The following is a 19,615-nucleotide window of genomic DNA, read 5'->3' on the forward strand; positions in this document are numbered from 1 at the left end:
ATCTGCTGCTGCTTGTAGCCCTGCCTCCAGAAGTCTCCCTGAGTTTCCTTTTTAGTTCTCTGTCCCCTGGTGTCAACACAGGGCCTCCCTGCAGCTCCTCCAGATTCTCAGGGCAGTAACAATGGAGACTCAGAGTTGCACTTGGTGAGTCTCAGGGGAGTCCTCTCCTCCCTTCAGTCATCCCCTTGTTGTGGGAGCAGACTGGAGGTGGTGTCTCAGCTGATAAACTGCTGAACTGTTACCAGCCACTTAATCTCTCCACAGGCTCCTCTCTGTCCACCAGCCACACGTGTTTGCACTCACTGGTGATTTGGTGGGTTCCTGAAGTCATTCTACTCCTGTCTTGTTTTGGTCCCAGGTGGTCTCCTTTCATATTCCTAGTTGATCTGGAAGAGGAGAGGAGCTGAACTGGTAGAATTTCTTTTTGTGGTCCCAGTGACCTTGCAGTCAGTGAAATTTAAGGTCCTTGAGGAGATTCTTTTCTACTTGGGGACACAATAAGTTTTGACACATGATATGCAGAAACTTCAAGATGGTTTTTATTAAACTCACTAACTTATAGACAAATTTATGGTAATAATGAATCAACACAATGCTCCGTATATTTGCTAAGGAGAACATAGAAATCAATATGCATATTTTCTAGTAGTTTACATGCTATGGTATATAAAAGTGTTTAAATTATATTTTGACTTTGTAACAAACCAAAAAATTACCACAATCACAATTTAAGAAAAATATTTTAATTTATCAGTAATGCAATATATTATATTTTTTGTAAATGACAATGTGTATTGGATTTTTTATTTTTAATTGCCACCATGCACTACTCCTGATGGTCATTTCTTTCTATCTTATTGGGTAGGATTTAGAGAAATTGAAATAGAAACACAGAGGGAGAGAGAGAGAGATGGGCCTGGTGATGGTGGTACTGTTTGAATGCATATGTTACAATACACAAGGTCTCAGGCTCAAGCTCCCAGTCCCCACCTGCAGGGGGAAAGCTTTGCGAATGGTGAAGCAGTGCTGCAGGTGTCTCTTTATTGTTTTTTTCTCTCTCTTATTCCCTCTTCTCTCTCATTTCTGGCTGTCTCTATCTAATAAATAAATAAGGATAATAAAAAAATGAGCGGGAGAGAGACACTTGATGACCTGCTTCACGGCTTATGAAGCTCCCCCTCTGTAGTTTGTGGAGAGGGCTCAAACTCTTGTCTTTGTGCATGGTAAAATATGCAATTAATTAGCTGCACCTTGCCCAGTCCTTGTATTGAAATTTTTTTTAAACGGAGTAAGGATATATCTCTATGTATTGTATTACTTCTTCAGTTCATATTTTCACATTTCAGTAGGGAAATATCACAATAATTAGTCTGAAAGTTTTTCTGGCTCAGTATTTTTTTTCCTTTGACATGACATGAGATAGTCCAGTTTGTTTTCTGACAATTTAACATTTGGATGCAGAAGGTAAATTTCCAATAATTCATCACTCTTCACTAACTTGTCATGGATTATCAATGGGAAATTACTATTCCTTTCTTATTACTTTGTAGGTTTTTGACACATTTTATTAGATCATTTATGATTTAAAAGCCAAGATGATTAAAATGATAGGCCTCTCTCCCCTAGGCACTTCCTCCACCCCCCCGTAACTTCCTACTTGTTTTCTGTATAATTTTTATGGATTATAAATGCTCACTCATGCATACATATGCATAAAAGCATTTCTGTACAGATGAATTTATATCCCTTTTTCCTTGCATCTAAATAGCATTCTTTTGTATGGATGTAATCTGATTGAGTTAGCTGGATGATAACTGTTGAAAAAATTGTTGATTTCAGCACTTAAGCTGTTATAAATATTGGTGCACTAAGTGCCCTGCACAAATATTGATTTGAAATACGTATATAGAAAATTTCCAAATTGTTTAAAAGGTTGCATGTTTTTAATTACAGTGACTACACTAGATAGATATATTTTTAAAATTTTATTTATTTATTCCCTTTTGTTGCCCTTGTTGTTTAACATTGTTGTAGTTATTATTGTTGTCGTCGTCGTTGGATAGGACAGAGAGAAGTGGAGAGAGGAGGGGGAAGACAGAGAGGGGGAAAGATAGATACCTGCAGACTGGCTTCACCACTTGTGAAGTGACTCCCCTGCAGGTGGGGAGCCAGGGCTCGAACCGGGATCTTTACATCAGTCCCTGCTCTTTGAACCACCTGCACTTAACCCGCTGCACTACAGCCCGACTCCCTATTTTTATATGCTCACCAAAAAACATATGAGAGAGGTATTCCTTCAAGCCCTTGCAAGAATGTACAACTCTTTGAATTTTGGCAAGAAATAGGTAAAAAGAGAGAGATTGCTCTTTAGTTTTAATTTGCACATCTCTTTTGTTTTTTATTTTATTTGTGATTTAATATTGGTTTACAAAATTACATGTCAACAGGGGTATAATACCATACCATTCCCACCACCAGAGTTCTGAATCCCTAATCCCTTTATAGCAGTTTTCCTAAGGTTGCAGATATGGGTTAACTATTATTTCTACAACTGTCTGTCTCTATTTGTATGTAATTGCCCTTTCTTTGGAAGGTCCCATCTTTTCTTCCTTTCCAGGCTATTCACAACCCTATTATTGCATACCACATGTTCCTCTCATTTTCCTCTTCTCTCTCTGGGTCCTAATGAAGTTGGATTTCAGAGCCCTCTTATCCTCTTCCTCCTATTTCTTCTCCCCCACTGGAAGTATGGATCAAAGTTATTTTGGAGTTTCAGAAAGTAGGCATTCTGGCTTCTGTAATTGTTTGTCTGCTGGACATGAACATTGGCAACTTAATCCATACCCTCAGCCTGTTTCTGTCTTTCCCTAGTGGGATCAAGCTCTAAAGAGGTGAGGTTCCAGAACACATTGGTGTAAAAAAGTCAGGATGGAATCATGATAACGTCTGCAACTTGGTGTCTGGAAGGCGGCAGGACATAAAGTGAGACAAAAAGGTCAATGAACAGGAACCAAAAAGTAGGAACAGAGCAGATTAGATTAGGGATCTTAGGGTAGAACGAAGCTAGGAAGTTCATTTTAGGCACGTTTCTAGGGGCTCATGACTGTGGTAGTTTTTTGTGGGAATTTGATAGCTAATGTGAAATTGGATAAAAATAATGTCTGAGAAAATGGTGGAGTAGAGAAAAGGGTTAGAAAGTTGGATTAAAGCAGAGAGTAGCACTCATTCTTGAAAAAAGTTTATGAGTAAGATTAGCTATTTGTCCACCCAACCTAGAGTCCTTATGTATATTTATATTTGGCACAAGCGCCTGTGTAACATCTGAGTCCCTATTGGACTGAACTTGCAGGCCTTGGGCACCCCTGAGAACATTGCCTGTTGTACTCATTTCAGGTCCAGTTTCCCTCGAATAGCAGGGCAGGATACTCCAGGAGCCTCCTCTCAGAGACTGCGGCAGTCTGAATCATCACTGCTCTATGTTGAGGGAAAGGTCGTGGGACATTGATGAAGTTCCTGATGGAAGTGACCAGTCATGGTGCAGAAAGGGATCCATTAGAGGTCTAAGCCCATCATATTTGTGTGGGAACCCAAGGATTCTGTGACTAGGGCCCCTGAGGATGAGCACGATGCCTCTTTTGGCACGACTACCATGCATATCAGAGCATATTTTCATATGGTTTAGAGGTATTCAGATTCCGATTCTCTCAGTAGCGTCCATAGAACTCCTTTGCTATAGGGCTGTTAAATTCATTTCTATGACTTTCTAACTTAGTAAATTATTTCTTTCTTATGATGTGTATTTCAACATTTCCCTCACTATTGTATGCTTTTCTCAATTAATCATGTCTTTTCCATGAAGATACGTCTAACTACCAAACTACTAGTAATATTCAACTTTCTAAAATCTGTTTTGTCTGATATATATACTTCAATTTAGTTACTGGTGATTGCATGATATCTTCCAATCTTTTTTATTTTTATATTTTTTACTTTTAATCAAACTGAGTTTCCTTAAAAAGCATATAAGTTGGATTATACTTAGTTTTATTATTTATTTATGTATTTTTAAGATTTCTTTCTTTTTCAATCTTTTATTTATTTCTTATTAGATAGATACAGAGAAATACCTGCAGCCCTGTTTCACCACTCGTGACATCTTCCCCCTGAAGGTGGGGACCAGGGTTTTGAACCAAAGTCCTTGCACATTGTTATGTTTGCAAATAACCAGGTGTACTGATTCCTGATTGTACTTTGTTTTAAATGTAGTCTGACACTCTTTTTAAATCAAAGTGTTGATATTCACATTTAAAATTATTATAAGTGATATACTGCACCAAAGTGAAAGACTCTGGGGTGGTGTATGTGTGTGTGTGGAGGGGAGGTTCATGTGCTGGAACATGATGGTAGAGGAGGACCTAGTCAGGGGTTGTATTGTTATTGAAAATGTTATGCATGTACAAACTATTGTATTTTACTGTCATCTATAAACCATTAATCCCCCAATAAAGACATTAATAAATAAATAAAATTATTATCAGTATTGTTCTATGAGAAAGTACATTCTCTGATATGCCTTCTCAGATATTAATTTAGCCATCTGTCTTTTGTTTAATTCATATCTTTATGGTATATCCTCTTTCCTTTTTCCCTTTTTTTTTTTTTCTTTTTTGCATCTCCAGGGTTATTGCTGGGGATCGGTGCCTCCACCACGGTCTACTGCTCTTGGAGGTTTTTTGTTTCCCTTTCTTGCTCTTGTTTTATTGTTGTTGTGGTTATTATTGTTGTTTTTGTTATTGATGTCATTGTTGTTGGATAGGAGAGAGAGAAGTCAAGAGATGAGAGGAAGACAGAGAAGGGGAAGAGAAAGACACCTGCAGACCAGCTTCACTGCTTGTGAAGTGACCCCCCGCCCCCGCATGTGGGGAGCCCGGGGCTCAAACCAGGATCCTTACGCTGGTCTTTGAGCTTTGGACCATGTGAGTTTAAACCAATGCACTACTGCCTGACCCCTGGTATATTCTTTTTCATGATTTAACTTATGCCTTGTGCATTTATATTATAGTGACTTATACACAGTGTATATGTGAGTCTTTAAAAATCTGAAAATTTATGTCTTTTAATTGGACACATTTATTTCTATTTCTTTCCTTCTTTTTTTTCTTTTTCTTTTGGTCATGACTAGGGCTTCACTACTTCAGGGAGATTTTTTTTTTCAGGCAAAAGGAGACAGTGAGAGAGATAGAGACAGAGAGGGAGAGAGGAAGGCATTACAATACTAAGGCTTTCCACATTGTGTTTTTTCTACTTATTTTTTAAAGGACTTATGAGAGAAAGAGAGAAATGAGAGAGCAAGAGACCTGAGAACCACTCTTGGCATCAAACCCAGGGCCTCATCCACTGAAGATCTGTGCTCTACCGGCTGAGTCACATTTTTCTATTACCCTTTAGAACATTAAGATACTTTTTTAAGGGCCAGGTGGTGGTGCACTTAGTTGAGCACTCATATTACAATGTGCAATATTACACATATTACATAATGCACATTTTATAATGCCCCTGTGCCCACCTGCAGGGGGAAAGCTTTGCGAGTGGTGAAGCCGGGCTACAGATTTCTCTCTCTCTCTCTTTCTCTCTCTCTCTCTCTGTCTCTCCTCTCTCCCTCTCCTTCTCTCTCTCTCTCTTTCTCTCTCTCTCTCTTTCTTTCTTTCTCTCTCTCTCTCCCCCCTCTCGATTTCTGGCTGTCTCTATCAAATACATAAAGATAATAATAAAAAAAATTAAAAAGATAACTTTGCAGTTTATCACCCCCACTTTCTCATTACCTGTACTTAATTGTTTTAGTCGTTGCACTTATGTTTGAGAATAGAAATATTTAACTTATCACCGTTTTCCTTTCTTCAAATGCCATTTTACCACTTTACACTTAGTAAAACACAAACTTCCATCTTCCTTACGTTCTTCCTGCTTCCTGTTTCAGTCTTTTTTTTTCTCTTAATAATCCCGTAAATGCTACAAGACACTGATGCTATTTTTGCTTGAATAAAAAAAAATCAATTATCTTTGAAAAATACTTAAGAATGAGGAAAATAAACTTTCCTATGTGGTTACATATTTGTGATTTCCAGTGATCTTCCTGGCTTCTGTGGACAAGATTTCCCTCTGGTATGATCCATCTGCTTGTTGAACTTTGCTCTTTTTTTAAATACATTTTTTTTTTCAAATACAGTTCTCTTCTTCACTTCCTGGAAATACTTGATATTTTCTCACAGATTGGCTATCCTTTCCTATAATTTTTATTTTTTTACTTTAGCTTTCATCCTGAAGTTTCCCCTCAAAAAACCACTCTTTTTTCTTCTGAAATACTCCCAGTTGTAATCTGTGAAATATACTTCTTCTCTGTCTCTGCCATTAAACATTTTCCCTGAATATTTAAAATTAATGGATTAATTGGTTTTTTCCTTAGATTAATTAATTGTTAATCAAAGCATTTCCACCTCTGTCTTATGATGTTGCTAGGGTTTGAACCTGGGACCTCAGAGTCTCAGGCATGACAGTCTTTAGCATAAATACTATGCAGTTTCCCTACCATCTCTGGATGTGCTTTAAAATTCAGTATTGATAAAAAAAAAATGTGTTTCTTGATCTTTCTAATAATATACAGCTTACTGTTGCTTAAAATGATAATTATAAACTATAGAACAATTTATAATATCTGCTGGGCCCCACTGGGGACTGTAGTTGGTAGTTTAGAGCCTGGTTAAGGGTTGAAAATATTTTTTGGGGGGGCCAGTGGGGCAGTGGTGGCGTACCTGGTTAAGCGCTCACATTACAGTGAGCAAGGACCAGGGTTCAAGCTCCCAGTCCCCATCCCCAGGGGGAAAGATTCACAAATGGTGAAGCAGTGCTGCAGGCGTCTATCTCTATCTCTCTCTCCTCCTACCCTCTTGAACTCTGGCTATCTCTACTCAATAAATAAAGATAATAAAATTTTTTGTTGCCACTTATATTTCTTGTCAAATCTGTTCTACAGAAATTTACCAGCTTGCTTTTAAAAATATATTCCTTTTTTATTCAGTCTTAAAACGTGACACAATATCTTTACTTTTATATGGTTTACTCAGTTCACTGAAAATCTTTTACATTTGCAGTTGGACAATTTTTCCTTTAGATCAACTACATAAAAGGATCTTTTTAGCATATTAAGGTAGGCTCTTTTTGATCTTCACCAGTAATTATTGACATTCTGAATAAACTTCAAATATATTGACTAGAACAGTTCAATTGCTGTTACAGTATTATAAACATTTACTTTAGTTTGGAATTTACTTTTAGATTGACAACCCGTTTAATAATTTAACTTTATCAAATAATTTTTAATTTAATAGTGGATAAAATACTGTATTTTTGGAAGATAGTCTTTTTGAAAATATTAATAAATCAATATTTTCATTAAAAAATTGCATATCCAAGAATCGTGATTTCGAGCCCCTGGCTCCCCAACTGCAGGGAGTTCACTACACAAGTGGTGAAGCAGATCTGCAGATGTCTGTCTTTCTCTCCCTCTCTTCTGTTTTTCCCTCCTCTCTCAATTTCTCACTGTCCTATCCAACAACAATAACAGCAGCAACAGCAACAACAATAATGGGAAAAAACTGCTAGGAGCAGTGGAGTTGTAGTGCAGGCACTTCTTCTAGCGTTTGCCCTTCTTCTGTAGCCAGTCAACAGGTCAGGTTGAAAGCTGTCAGGAGCTGCTTGTTGCTGGCTTTGAAAGTGACTAGGATCCATGTGGATTCAGTTGGCTAGGAAGGATTGTCAGTTTCCCCAATGAATGGGTACTCACGGGATGTACCACGAGAAGGTTGATCCAATGCATCCCAGTGCAGGCACTGAGCTACAGTGATAAACTTGGAGGCAAAAGACAAAACGCAAAAAACAAAACAAACAAAACACATATCGTGACTTTATCAGTAAATGCATATGGTATTTTCATAGTCTAAAACAGTGGGTTACAACTTGCCATTGTTGAGTGTGCTGTTTAAAGAGGGGATGAACATAATCCAAGTACTCATTTTAAGTATACTTTAGAAAAGTAATTGAAGTTATTTTGCCTCCTTGAGTCGGCTATGGCTACTCAGTAAATTGGCTTTTATATTTATTTCAGTATCAAAATCATATTTTATAGAACAAAATTGAACTTTAGAACATTCCTAGTGTTATAAATAGTGATATAACTCACCTTCAAGTTGTGAAAAAAAAAGAGAAAGCAACTGGGGTTTAGCAGCCCATTTCTAAAGATACAGGCAGATTTCCATACTTGGGTGAAAAACAAACTTTTTGGTGTTGGTGTATCAGTAAAAATGTCTAACATATTTTAACCCCAGCAAATTCTGAGAAGAGTGTAATTGTTTACTAAACACTGTCTCTCTTGTAGAGTGTGTCATTGGTCTTAGTTTTCCTTCCCGTCTGATTCTTGGCTCTGATTTTTGGCATCAGCTTTTCGGCATTTACCTTCTTGATTTAGAGTTTATTTTTATTTTTTTAAATTTTTTATTTATAAAAAGGAAACGTTGACAAAACCATAGGATAAGAGGGGTACAGCTTCACACAATTCCCACCACCAGACCTCAGTATACCAACCCCGTCCCTGATACCTTTCCTACTCTTTAAGATCATTGTGGGATGCAGAAGGTGGAAGGTCTGGTTTCTGTAATTGCTTCCCCACTGAACATGGGCGTTGACAGACCGATCCATACTCCCATCCTGTCTCTCTCTTTCCCTAGTAGGGTGGGGCTCTGGGGAAGTGGAGCTCCAAGGCACATTGTTGGGGTTGTCTGTCCAGGGATGTCTGGCCACATCCTGCTAGCATCTGGAACCTGGTGGCTGAAAAGAGAGTTAATACACAAAGCCAAACAAACTGTTGGACATTTATGGAGGTAAAGAATGGAATAGTGCAGGTGAAGCGTTGGGGGGGGTCCTCCATTTTGTAGATAGCTTGTAGGCATATTTTAACTATATTTCAAAGGGCCTGTAGCTATACTAGTGTTTTGTTTTTGCCTGACCCTGAAATCTGATATACAGATGAATCCTAATTATTGTCTGGGGAGATGATGTCATGGCTGGGAAAAGGACCAGAAAGCTGGATCAGGGAAGAGAGTAACTCCCTAATATGGGAAAGGGGTATAAATATTACTATAAAACCCATCAATTTGATGTGATCTGGGGCCAATAATTAGCTTAGGAGCCTGTGTGACCTCTACATCCCTTTAGATCTGAGCTCACATTCTGTGGTCAGGAGTAGGAACATTCCATGCTGCCCAGTATTGACCCATCTTCCTCAGGTATAGCATAGAGTATGTTATGCATCCTCCCTTCGGAGGATGGAACATTCTCTACCATTGTTGATCCAGGTTGAGGGCAAGGTCCTGTGGGAATGCCCACAAAGGGGTCTATTTTGTTGTTCCTGATAGAGGTGACCGGAAACAATGGAGAGAGGGATTTAAGATAAAGACGAGTACAGGATCATCCACACATAAACAGAAGTTGAGAAAGAAGAACAGAAAGGGGAAATTCAAAGTAAGAGTAGACTGAATTTGCAGTAGGGCACCAAAGAAAAAACCCTGATTGGAGGGTGAGTGTGAATGTTCAGCTTCATGGGGTGGGAGTGGTGGGGGCGGGGAGAGGATGGGACACAGTCTTTTGGTGGTGGGAATGGTGTTTATATACACTCCTATCAATTTGCAGTCATATAAATCACTATTTAATTAATATGAGAGGGGGAAATTGAATATCTCAAACTTTTTAAAGCACAGGCTGAGTCTTTTTAATACATAGGCTTAGTCTTTGATATGTTGATTTTCTTAAAAGCTTAGTCTAGGGAGAACAAAAGCAACTGGTGGCATAGCTATATGCAAACAATGTCAAAGGACATGAAATATGATTTAGAGTTTCCACAGTGAAGTTTTCTTTGACCGGTGAGTGAGAGAATGCTGCTACAGAAGATGTTTGAAGGAACCTTCTACATTTTTACTCAGAAAGAAAGAAGAAACTTAACTGGTTTCCAAGGTTCTCTTTGAAGCTCTTGATTTATAACTGTGTTGTTGTTGTACATTCTGGAACAAAGTGTTCTAAAAATGAAATTCTCTTATTTAATGGATGGATGTTTTTAGTTTCTAGAAACCAATAAATTTTTTCAAAATTATATATGTTCCACTATAACTGAAATTGAATTGATATTGAAAATATATACATGCACATTAATCACAAAATGTATACTATTTAGATAGGCAATATGTTCAACTTTATGCTTTTACCTTACATTTTAAATTTTATTCTTTTTATTTTCAAATATCTTGAATTTTTTTTGCCTCTTAAAATATTCTCCTTCAAGCAATAAAGATAGCTAGTCTTTTAAAAGAAAACCCAATCTTGCATTTTCTTTTAATTCCAAATATGCCATCTCTCGATTACATCGACATAGATTTTTTGCATTGGATATGCAATAAATTAAGTTGGTAAACATTAAATTGTAACAGTGATAAGATTTTAATGGAGTTAAATATGGCAAAGCAAATCAGTAGTTGGTTCTAAATTGATTTTGATTGTATTGTGTAGGCAATCTCATTGGATTATGTGTTCATTATGACAAAGAAAGCAAAGTCAAAACAAAGAAGCCAGCCCTCCAGCAATTCTACCCCTTGTGTCTTTCTACTTGTACTCTCCAGTGTGAATATTAAAGGGAATTAATTTTGAATCACTGACACTAATAGATGTCATTTCATTGGGAATCTGTTTTAGTTACCCTGAGATGCAGAAATAATTTGAAAAACGTCTAATTTAGATCCACTAATTACAAAAAAAGATTCCTTAGTGTTTTTAAAATTATGATTCAAAGGAAGTTTGGTTCATTAATACTATGTAGTATTGGGAAATATGAAAATCACGGTTCAGATATAGTTGTATTATCTTAAAAAGTATAAGCATCAAATAAGGATGAAAATTCCAAGGTATCACTTCTAAGTAAGGTGTTGGTTTGAAGGAATTTGGAGAAGACATTAATTCTAGACATTTTCCTCCCTGAATCACTGGGAATGACATCAGTAGATACTGACTGATTAATCTGCAACCAGTGACCCTCAGATCAGTACAAAATGCTTTTCACTGGAGCAAAAGTCAAGGTGTAAAACAAAAAGAAGTTACCGGAATCATTTCATAGTCCATGAGTCCTTATGCTCAATTCCATATGTTGATTGATGTGAAGTCAGTTTCATAGAGCTTTGGTCTCTGAGAAAATTAAACAACAAATAACTCTTTGAAAAACTAAATATAAGAAAAGGAAGTTGGAATAAGTGTAGAATTGACTTTTTAAAATAGCAGAGGCCCAGGGGGGCTATATTTGCTAGGAAAACTGAATTATCATAAGCAGTGTCTCCATTGATATTTTATATGTTTTTTTTTTAATTTTTAAATTATCTTCATTTATTTATTGGATAGAGACTGTCAGAAATTGAAAGGGTAGGGGAGACAGAGAGACATCTGCAACACTGCTTCACCACTTGCAAAGCTTTCCCCCTGTAGGGTCCTTGTGCACTGTAATAATGCTTGCTCAACCAGGTGTGCCACCGGGCCAGCTCCCCTTCCCCCCTTTTATATTCAGTGTAAACCACTTAAGATGCTTGTTATGTAGCATTCTATTTAAAAATGACTGAACTCGTGGCCTTACTAAGCTTCTATGGAAAAAAAAACTTTTTTTTTCAAAGTCTTTTTTTTTGCTCTTCCTGTTGCAATTTATTTCTACTTTTGAAGGTACAGGAAAAAAAAATATTCTTTAGTGCTTAGGGAATATCAACAAGAAAATAACCTTAGATTGGTTTATTGGTTAATTTCCTTTCTCGAGAGATATTTGGAAACCCTGGAGATAACAAAATCAACTTAAATCCTTCCTCTTACTGATGGTCTGATGAATCAAATTCCCATCAAGAAGTGAAGTCCATAGAACCTCTTTCTGATGTAGGTTAGGGATAAGTTGTCAATGCTCCATCATCTTCACATAGAAAAGTATTCCTGGGAGTCGGGCAGTAGCAGAGCGTGTTAAGCGCAGGTGGCTCAAAGCGCAAGGACCGGCATAAGGATCCTGGTTCAAGCCCCTGGCACCCCACCTGCAGGGGAGCCACTTCACAGGTGGTGAAGCAGGTCTGCAGGTGTCTCTCTTTCTCTCCCCCTCTCTGTCTCCTCTTCCTCTCTCCATTTCTCTCTGTCCTATCCAACAATGATGACATCAATAGCAACAATAACTACAACAATCAAACAACAAAAAAGGGAATAAATAAATAAATATTAAAAAAAGAAAAGTATTCCTATATTTTCTCTGATTTCTTTGTAAGGAAAATAAACCTGAGCCACAAAGGTAGAAAAGTCATGCATTTTGATATAAATTTATGCCTTCAAATAATCAAGTAAGGATCATGGGGGCCAGGGAAAGAGTATAATGGTTTTGCAATAGACTTTTTTTTTAAATTTTATTTTATTTATTTTTTCCTTTTGTTGCCCTTTTTTTAAAAAAAAATTGTTGTAGTGATTGTTGTCGTCATTGTTAGATAGGACAGAGATGGAGAGTTGAGAGCAAGACAGAGAGGGGGAGAGAAAGACAGACACCTGCAGAACTGCTTCACTGCCTGTGAAGCGACTTCCCTGCAGGTGGGGGGAGCTGAAGGCTCAAACTGTCATCCTTTCGCAGGTCCCTGTGCTTTGAGCCATGTGTGCTTAACCCACTGCGCTATGGCCCGACTCCCTGCAAAAGACTTTTATGCCTGAGACTCCTAGGTCCCAAGTTCAATCCCTAGCACCACCATAAACCCAAGCTAGTTGCACAGTGCTCTGGTCTCGATTTCTCTCTCTCCATCTCCCCCCCCCAAAAAAAAAAATTTTATCAAAGAAAACAACAAGGATCATGATCTTAGACACAAATATATAAATATATTACCAAATGAAAAATGTATATGTGTGTGTACATAATTGGAACTGGAGCCTCATGCATGCATGATTTCACTGCTGTCAGGCCAATCTCTCATTCACAGAGTCTCCCTCAGAGTTGTGATACTCTGGCATGATGCCAGGTTCCAACTTGGGCTGCGTGCATGCTAAGTAAGACACTCTCCCTACCTGGTGAGCTATTTTTCCAAGCCCAAACCAAATATTTCAAGATAACTGTGGTAACCCAAACCTTTCCCATTGAAATGTATCAGCAAAACATGAGGAAGCTGTGCTGCTGACAGTGACGGGTCAGCCCAGCACCCCAGTGTCAGGTGTCTCCTACCCAGTCTGGTAAATGAAACAGGACGGAGGGCCTCTTGGAGGCTGCTAGCATGGCTTTCTTGGTGCTTCGGTGCATTTCTTTTTTCTTTTTCTTTTAATTTTACTTATAAAACAAAACCCCTAGGATAAGAGGGATACAACTCCACATAATTCCCACCACCAGAACTCCGTATCCCATCCCCTCTCTTGATAACTTTCCTATTCTTTAACCCTCTGGGAGTATGGACCCAGGGTCATTGAGGGTTGCAGAAGGTGGAAGGTCTGGCTTCTGTAATTGCTTCCCCATTGAACATAGGTGTGGACAGGTTGATCCATACTCCCAGCCTGCCTCTCTCTTTCCCTAGTGTGGCGAGGCTCTGGGGAATCAGAGCTCCAGGACACATTGGTGAGATTGTTTGTCCAGGGAAGTCTGGTTGGCATCATGCTAGCATCTGGAGCCTGGTGCCCGAAAAGAGAGTTAACATATAAAGTCAAACAAATTGTTAGTCATGAAACTAAAGGCTGGAGTAGTGCAGATGAAGAGTTGGGGTGGGGGGGTTCTCCATTTTATAAATAGGTAGTAGGCATATTTTAGTTATATTCCAAAGGGCCTGTGGCTATCCTAGTTTTTTTTTTTTTTCCTGAGCCTGAAATCTGAAATGCAAGTTGTGCTCTTGAGGATAATGCAGTGTCATTATTGCTACGAACACATATCTTAGTGCCAAGCAGCCATTAGGAATTCAGAGCCCATGTTCTGCTACATTTATTCTGCTTATAGAGAATTTATTCTCATCTTCACGTGCTGTGGGAAGGCTTAGTCTACTCACATTTCATTTGTGGTGAAAAAGGTTTTACATTCGATGTGACAAACAGTGCAACCAGCACTGGGCATAGAGCGATTCCTCTTACAAAGTTGTGTTATCGGCAACGTGTTGACATGTGATCAGTTTCCGAGATACAATCTTGACTACATTTTATAAATGCTTGTGCACACTATCCCTGGAGGCCCAAATGGATTTTTAGTTTTGGTAAAATAAAACAAAATGCTTTTTCAAGGGAGGGCATAGGATAAGGAGTTCTGGTGGTGGGAATTGTGTGGAATTGTACCACTCTTATCCTATGGTCTTGTCAATATTTCCATTTTATAAATAAAAAAATTAAACAATTTCTTTTTGGGGGATAACATTTATACTTGTGATCAAGTGGATGTCATTTTTGGGGGGCTATGACTGTGAACTTGAGGTGGAACTGAAATTCAATCCTACCTTTCACCAGTTTGTAAATCTAGGGGTTTCTTTATTTTATATTGACAATTAAAAATGGTAAAGTTTTTAATATAGAAGCTTGACATTTTATTTTATTATTTTTTCTTTTTTTAAAATTTTTTATTATCATTATTTAGTTATTGGATGGAGACAGCCATCAAGAGGAAGGGTAGAGAGGGAGAGAGACAGAGAGACACCTGCATACCTGCTTTACTACCCACGAAGCTTTCCCCCTGCAGGTGGGAAGCAGGGGCTAGAACCTGGGTCCTTGTGCATTGTAATGTGTGTACTCAACCATGTGCACTACCATTCTGCCCCCCTATTATTTTTTTTCTTTACCTCAATATCTAGTTTTTTTTTTTTTTGCCTCCAGGCTTATTGCTGGGGCTCGGTGCTTGCACTACGAATCCACCGCTCCTGGATGCTATTTTTTCCCATTTTGTTGCCCTTGTTGTAGTTGTTATTGTTATTGTTGTCATATTGTTGTTGTTGTTGGATAGGACAGAGTGAAATCGAGAGAGGAGGGGAAGACAGAGAGGAGGAGAGAAAGACACCTGAAAACCTGCTTCACTGCTTGCAAAGAGACCCCCTGCAGGTGGGGAGCCTGGGCTCAAACCGAGATCCTTATACCAGCAGCCCTTGTGCTTTGCAACATACAAGCTTAACCTGCTGAGCTACCTCCCAGCCCCCAATATCTAGTATTTAGTTAGTCATGTTTATAAGTAGTTAGTTGAACTAAATTGATTTTGAGATCAATAAGATCGATCACTATAGTACAGCGTCTGCCTGATGAGAATGTTGCAGTAATTTAGCCAACATACATTGTATTCAACGTTAGTATATAAAGAGTCAAAAAATCTAAAAAAAAGAGTCTACTTACAGCTGTGGAACAAAACACTGACTCCAAATGCATCTGCTCCCACAGTGACTCCTAATGGCAGACTGAGACTATGGCCATGCTTAATCAGTGACTTTTTGTTGATTTATCAATTAGTAGTATCCATGGTCTGCTTATTTTCAGGCTGATAACCTATTTTAAAAATACTTTTAAACTATTGGTTTATTTATTATTGGTTAGAGACAGAAATAAACTGAGAGAGGAGAAGGAGACAGGGAAAGAGACAGAGAGGCACATGTAGCCTTGCTTTACTATTCATGAGGCTTTCTCTCTACAGGGCTGTCCAGGGGCTTGAACCCAGGTGTTTACACAGTGTAAGGTGTGCGTTTAACCAGGTGCACCACAGCCTGCCCCCAAGGCTGATAACTTTTTTAAAAAAATATTTATTTATTTCCTTTTGTTGCCCTTGTTATAGTAGTTATTATTATTATTATTGTTATTGATGTCGTCGTTGTTGGATAGGACATAGAGAAATGGAGAGACGAGGGGAAGATAAAGAGGAGGAGAGAAAGACAGACACCTGCAGACCTGCTTCATCGCTTGTGAGGCAACTCTCCTGCATGTGGGAAGCCGGGGGCTCAAACCAGGATCCTTACAACGGTCTTTGGGCTTCGCACCAAGTGCGCTTAACCCACTGCGCTACTGCTGAACTCTCGGTTGATAACTTTCAAAGGGGGTCCTGTTTTCTTTACTTGTATGCTCAGGTGTGAATGCAAATGTCTACTAATTCATAAATATTAACACACACTTTTTTTTTTATATCACTGGAGCTTTCACCACTGTGGTCTGACTTTTTCAGAAAGAAAAAGAGAGACAGAAGTAGAATGGGGAAAACACTGCAGCACCAAATCTTTCTCCATTGTAGGGGGCTGGGGGGGGCAGGGGACTGAACTTGAACCTGGATAATCAAATGGCAACAGACATTGAATTAAAACACGTCTGAGATTGGAGTTAGAAGTTCTTTCTGCAAGAAAACTTTGTTAAGATTGCAGAAGAGACTGGTAATTTTCACACCACCAGTCAAGGAGTCAGGAGACACAAGGGATGAATTTAATTTTATCCTCTTGAGGTTTAACATCATCGCCTTTTTGTTGAATAGTTCCTGACACTTTGGCATTTCTACACTCCTTTGCTAGAAAGAAAAGAAAATAGCTAATAGCTTAATTCCTAGATGTCAGCTCTTTTAGACAAAACAGATCTTCAATGCATTTTTTTATTTGTTCTCAAATGCATGCCCCAGTCTGTTTCTCTGGAGAGTAAGAATACATTCTGCATCTCTGAAAATAATGCTGAAATCAGTAGTTTGCCAGCCTGAGACTTCAGGCTTATCTTAATGTAAACTGACTGGATGGTTAATCGTTTCTTAAATAGTATTTGCTTCCTTGAAATTCACATGCAGCTAGTCTTCAACATTTTATAACGTTGATGTAAAAACTTTAATGACTTTGGCAATCCTAACAATGTCCATCTTAAATGGTGAGCTTGAAAGAATACTAGACCTATTTGATCTGAGAATATTTTCAGTTCTGATTATGTTACATGGTTACATCAGAATTCAACCTCGAAACTATGGTTGCACAATTGTGTAATCAGGTCAGTGTAGCAGTGACCTATTTTTTTTTTTAATTTAGAGAGAATTGCCCCCAGTCTGCTAGGATGTGAACTGACAAAGGAACTGAACCAAGTAACAATTGCAGGCTCATGCCCAGCTAGGAGCTTATTTGGTCCTTTAATCTTGCCTTTCTCAGTGGGTTCGCTACCAGAGAGACTGCGTTCAATTACTCAGCCACTTATAATATTGAGAATATTTTACTCTATGACTCCCCCCCACTTTTGTTGCCCTTGTTGTTTATCATTGTTGTTGTTGTTATTGCTATCATTGTTGTTGGATTGGACAGAGAGAAATGGAGAGAGTAGGGGAAGACAGAAGGGGAGAGAAAGATAAACACTTGCAGATCTGTTTCACCGCCTGTGAAGTGACCACCCGTGCAAGTGGGGAGCCATGGGCTCCAACTGGGATCCTTACACCAGTCCTTGCGCTTTGCGCCATGTGTGCTTAACCCACTGCACTACCACCCAGCCCCCTCTATGACTTTAACTGGGAGGCGAATGGTTTATAGTATAGTTGTTGGCACATAGGTACAACTTCCTATCTTAACATGATAAAGACGACAGTGAGAAACCACTTCACTCCTGTGAGAATGTGTTCCATGGTTTTTTAATGGTCTCTACTTTGAGGATATATATCAGACCTAGTTTTTTTGTTGTTGTTGTTTGTATTTTTCACTTTATTGAGGGTTGGGGTAATGGTTTACAGTATAGCTGGTGACACATACATAAAACCTCTCATCTCCCCATGACAGGTGTCTACACCTATTGCCCCCAACATGGGTCCATCTCCTTTGCCACATCTTGGATAGAACTTGATGGTATTGTGCTGAGTGAAATAAGCCAGAGAGAGAATGATTACCAAATAATCTCATTCATAGGTGGCATTTAAGATGCTTGGACAGTAAGGGAAAGCATATGTTTAAACTTGGACTGGGTATGTTCTGTTGCACCAAAGCCAAGGATTCTGGGGAAGAAAGAAATAGGGTGGGATGGTGGGGTTTTATAGTCCTGACCTAATATGTTTTTAGCCTTCTCTTTTGAAGCAAATAATGATGCATAGAAAGTGGTAAAATATACAGTAAGGTCCTATGTACCTTTCTCTCAACTTCTCCCAATGAGAACTTCTCACTTAATTATAGTGCAGTATCACAGCTGGGAAATGGGCATTTGTGCAATTCAAAGAACTTTAAAAAGATATTTATTTATTATTTTTTAATTTTAATTATATTTATTTATTTATTGGATAGAGACAGCCAGAAATTGAGAGGGAAGGGGGGACAGAGAGGAAGAGAGACGAAGAGACATCTGCGGCACTGCTTCACCACTCGTGAAGTTTTCCCCTGCAGGTGGGGTAAAATATTCATTTATTTATTTATTTATTCCCTTTTGTTGTCCTTGTTTGTTTGTTTTCTTTTTTTTTAATGTTGTCATCGTTGTTGGATAGGACAGAGAGAAATGGAGAGAGTGGAGGAAGACAGGGATGGGGAGAGAAAGACAGACACCTACAGACCTGTTTCACCTCCTGTGAAGCGGCCCCCTGCAGGTGGGAAGCCTGGGGCTCGAATTGGGATCCTGACGCTGGTCCTTGTGCTTTGCACCACGTGCGCTTAACCCGCTGCGCTACCGCCCAACTCCCTCAAAGAACTTTTTTAAGATTTAAGATTTTTCAAAACATTTATTTATCTATTATTGGATAGAGATAGAAGTTGAGAGGGGAGGGAGAGGTACAGAGGGAGAGAGACAGAGAGATACTGCAGTTCTACTTCACCATTCCTGAAGCTTTCCCCCTACACACTAGTGAGTGCATTTAATCAGGTGCTCCACTGCCGGGCCCTAAATTTCAGGATTTTAACACACACACACACACACAAACACACAAACACTCTCTCTCACACACACACAAACACACACACACACACACACACACACACACACACACACACACACTCTCTCTCTCTCTCTCTCACACACACACACACACGCGCACACACGGGGTTTATATTCAATTTTATTACTTGTGTAAATTTGCATAGTCACCATTATAACCATAGTGCCTAATAGTTCACCTTCACAAGGCTCACCATGAAGGATCTCATCTTACTGTTTAGCAGTCCAGGGTAAGGGTGACCCACAAATGGCTTAGCCTCTTGCCTGTTGAAAATTAGCTGGGTTATTTTCATATGGGTCTATTAAAAATGAAACAGCTTTGAACATAAGTGTACAAGGTTTTGTGTAAATGTCAGTTTCCATTTTTGTATGAAAGGTTCCATAGTACTTATGTTAGCTTGGATAGTACATGTCTAATTTAAGGAGAAACTTGCAGACTTTTTTAGACTAAGTATTTCATTTTGCATTCACTACCAGTAATGTAAATAATCTAGTTTCACTGCCTCCTCATTAGTATTTGATATTGTCTATAATTTGTTTTTATCTTAGTTTTTTTAGTAGCTGTGTAAGTATACCTTGCAGTGGCTTAAATTTTCATCTCCTTAATTATTAATGATATAGACCATCAGTTCCTGTGCTTATTTGTCATCTTATTTATATTCTT

This window comes from Erinaceus europaeus, chromosome 9, assembly GCF_950295315.1.
Source record: "Erinaceus europaeus chromosome 9, mEriEur2.1, whole genome shotgun sequence".
Taxonomy (NCBI): domain Eukaryota; kingdom Metazoa; phylum Chordata; class Mammalia; order Eulipotyphla; family Erinaceidae; genus Erinaceus; species Erinaceus europaeus.